A 4,424-nucleotide genomic window follows, 5' to 3' on the forward strand; every position below is an offset into this window, starting at 1 on the left:
CGACGGTTTCCCACCGACAAGGTTGTATGGAAGATGAGCTGCATCGCACCACCGCCGACCGAGACTGCTATACGCGATGAGAGATGCGATTAGAATAGAGATGGCGAGATGGACGGGAAGAAGAAGAAGAAGAAGAAGAAGAAGAAGAAGAGGCACGATGGATTCCCAACTGATGGGAAAGAATAGTCTTGACATGGTGAATTGATCCTTCAAAGATTGAAGAAGCAATCATCGGCCATGGCTTCCATCGGCGGTTGCGTCCCGGTCCAGGCCCGTGCACCCAATACCACGGCCACGGGACGAGTGCACTGACAGCAGCAGCCTTGGTCTGCCTTCTGGAAAGGTCCCAGTCACCCAGTCACCCAGTCACCACCAACCCCCAGCCCCCATCCCAATCACGCCTCGCCCCCCTCCCCCTTCTCCCCCCCCTCCCCATCTCTCTCCCCCCCAAACCCGCACTGGCTCCGAGCGGTGGCTTATTACTTCATGTAGGCTGTAATAGAAGCTTTGCAGCAGCGCCGCTGGATCAGGTCAAGATATATCATCATCCATGGCATCGGAGCCTTTTTTTTTTATACGTATTATATATATACATATATATATATATACTTTAGGGTTCTGACAGCCAAGTGCTGTCATGTGGTGGTTACGTTTTCTTTCCCCTTCTCTGCTAGTGTAAGAAGAAGGAGGAGGGTTGAATGAACATCGTGTTCGGATTATTCACGTTCATTGGGAATGATCCAGGCCCGGTGCAAGTTTGATTGACAGCAGTTCATTGTGCTGCACTCTACATCTACCCCTGCGCTTCTCAATCAATGCCCTTACGACAGGAGGAGATGTACGCACCGACCTTCTGGTTGAGTAATCTCCCATCTTCAACACCCATCATCTCCAAGCTCGTAAGCCTCATTTATCTTGTAACCTTGGGGGAGTGTCTGCTGCGCGTGTCTGTTCCCTTCGATTCCTGCACATGACGAATACCTGTATATCATGGTTGGTACCCAAAGCATCGGGTTTGGGAGATTCATCGTGAACTGCGGAGTACGAGTCCATGTACGGCTATCACTACTTACTACTGCCAAGTAATGGAGTAAGTGGAGTTTGTCACTCAAGACCGATGCCGGGACTGAACACGCCCGCTGCAGACTCAGGTCTCGTGACCGTGATACATCTGAAGCGGATGCGGGTCAACAGACGATTTGGGAGATGAGATGATGTTGGCAGTTCTACAGAGCATGTCGTACATGCACGTCAATAACACACTCCATCGCTTGCATCACATGTCATGGCAATATTATATGCAAAGCCGTCATGATGTTGGACATCTTCTCACTTACAATCTTTGCTTTTTTTTTTCCCCTTCTGTTCTCTTCTTTTCTTGCGAGAGATAATAATCCGGTGATATGCTTGGAGGTTAAAAGGGGGGGGGGATTTTTAAAATTAAAATTTTAAAAAAGAAGAAAAAGAAAAATGACGGCACGGGACGGCGCGCATGCGAAAACATAATAGAGATGAAAACGGCGGGGAAAAGAAACTATGCAGACGAGGAAAGAAGGAGGGGGGGAAAAATCTTGACAACGGTGATTAATAATACTAGTATAGATTAGGAATTGCTTTTTTTTTTTCTTCCCAGCATTGTTGTTGTCGCGAGAAAACATGACTAGTCTCTACGCCTGAGCGTAGTGTTTTTTTTTTTTGTTTTTGTTTTTGTTCAATGTTTTATTCGTCATAGGATAAATGATTGATTAGTTGAATGATGGAAGAGGGGGGGAGAAGAAGAATATCTCCCTTAACACCCCAGAGGAGCAATATACATGTTTCACCTAGGGGCACGGAAGGCGCCCCGTGCTCAGCCATGTTCGTCATATTGAAACTCGTGGTGGAAAATCATTGCATAAATTGTATGGTCTGGCGCGCACACCCCCCCTCCCGGGCCCTCTCCTTCTTGCGAGTATTACACGAGTGATATGTAGCTTACGAATAGCACATGTACGAGTAATCTGTGCAGATTACATTGCAAATGAAATCACATTTCCATACACGGTATTGTAGAGCAAGGGATGTATGAGTAAACGACAATGCATTTCATGGGATGATGGGCCGTACTAGCCTAGTACTGCCAGGGTTTTATATGTGATTATACCTTCTCCGTACATGTACCAGTAATGTCGCAGAGAATGGACGGCAAGGGCAAGAGGTTTAGCAAGACTAAAGAACTCGTTTAGAGTAATCTATTACCGTGGGGTTGGGACCGGGGAAGGAGTCCCGGTGGTGATGGTGTTTACTAGTTAGTCACCTCCCCCGTTATTACTGGCTTTCAGGCTTATCACGATAGCAAACCCATTCGATCGGATCAGGTCAGGGGCCGGACTACAGGTACGAGTATAACATAATAATACCTGCACTATAGCAGTGCCGGGTGCAGAGGCGTCGACGGCAAGGAGCTCTGAGAGGGTCGAAAGGAGGGGGAGAGGAAAAGACAGGTGTTATTGCCTAGTACGGAGCACGTGTGCGAGCCAAATCGTCTCCCCTCTACGGTACCCGATCCGACAGAAATCAAGGTCACGGCACAGAACAAGGGCGGGGAGGACGGGGACCCCTTTTCCCGAGACGGCGGCAACCCGCGTCGTGACCTGGAGACTGGAGTATCATTACGAGGTACATGTGCGACGTTGCTGCCACTCAAGACTGTTACAAGATGGAATATGTAGGGCCCCTATAAGACCCCTACAAGGCCCCTACAAGGCCCCTACAAGGCCCCTACAAGGCCCCTACAAGGCCCCTACAAGGCCCCTACAAGGCCCCTACAAGGCCCCCCCCCTATAGGGCCCCCTATAGAGCAGCATCGTAGTAGGGGCGGTACCTGCATCGTGTAAACCAATAGGTCTTGAGGGGGGAGGGGGGTTCTCTTTCTATCTTCTTCTATTTTCCTTTTCTTCTTATTGATTTCCTGTCTGCTATTCATGTGTCTCTCAGCCTTTTTTTTCTTTTTGTTCTCTCTTCTTCTCTGTCCTTCTTTGCTGGGTTGCTCCCTTTATTTTTGCCACGCACCCCCCGATAGATTGTCAGGTCAGGTGATGTTGATATTGAACAGGTTACAAGAGCAAGGGGGGGACGAGAGGGGCAGTTGCAGGGGAACGAATCGTCTGGTCAGGCGACGCGACGTTTTTATTTTATTTTAAATCTGGTGATAGGATGGGAGTCTCTGCTACGAGTCTACGACGTGCATGTGGTTTTAAGTGCAGTGCGTGCATCTATGATAAGGTTCAGGTACAGGTAGTGATGGGAGATATCTGGAGATATTATTATTACTCCGTATCCGTAATACCGAAGTAGTAGAGCGGAGGGTTGGTCTAACTGCCTCTATCGCAATGCCCTCCCTTTTCTGTCTTCCCAATCTCTCTGCATCACACGTCTCACTGTGTTGGAATTTTTCGGGTCCTGTCGCGAATCCGGCTGCAGCTCGCGATCCCCCCTCCCCGCCATGTACTGCCGGGACATCTCAGACAAGGTGTCCGAGCTGAGATTTGAAGCCTTGTGTCTGGTGTATTTCGCACAGGTACCCCCCTCCCATGGGTAAGAAATACGGGTACGTGGAGAGGGATAGGAGAGGGCAGCAGATCAGGGTCACTGGCAGGGGGTACGGAGTAGAAGTGATACTCGTAGTTCTCTCGACTACATCATTGCTTCCCGTGATAGTAGTGATGGTGAAAACAGCAGAGACAGAGACGGAGAGAGAGGGAGGTTTGTGCGTATGTGTGTGTGCAGAAAGCTCGGATTAATTCCGCGTCGATGTTGCCTAATCGGTAACGATGAAGGGAAGGTATGTCTCCTCACGAGAGGGGAGGGGGGGGGGGGGGGGGGGTTTGATTTACGGGCGATGGCACGGGCTAGTAGTTGATTGACCCAAAGCCATCCCCACGGGAACGTTGGAGAGAAGGAGTGTGATGAGTGTAAGAGGCGCTGCAGAAGGAGTGTGATCCGTGTATCATGAGAAGTGTCGAATCACGAATGGATATTTTATTATCGAGTGACAGAAAGAAGGATTAGGAGGCGCGCGGGGGGGGGGGGGGGTGGTGCCTGTCTGTCTGTCTATCTGCGATCAAAGCAGGAATGCCGATTCAAGAGAGAGACGGGTAGAACTCTCTCCCTCTTGCCATTCCCACATATTATCAAGTATGCATGTTTTTGTACGGCCGTTCCTTTTTTTCTTTATTTTCACCTTACATCCTAACCCCTCCCTCCTGTCTTGATCATAACGGGTTGGATCATGTGCTGAGTAGACAGCAAAAGGGCTCAATAGCCGGCAAGAAAAAGACAACAATTAAGAGACCATGTTTACCCGTGCACATTCCGTGTAATGTGTGCCAATGAGCGGCGATAGAAAGAGAAAGGAAACAACACATGACGATGTAGGTACACGA

This window comes from Geosmithia morbida, assembly GCF_012550715.1.
Source record: "Geosmithia morbida isolate 1262 chromosome Unknown scaffold_24, whole genome shotgun sequence".
Lineage (NCBI taxonomy): Eukaryota > Fungi > Ascomycota > Sordariomycetes > Hypocreales > Bionectriaceae > Geosmithia > Geosmithia morbida.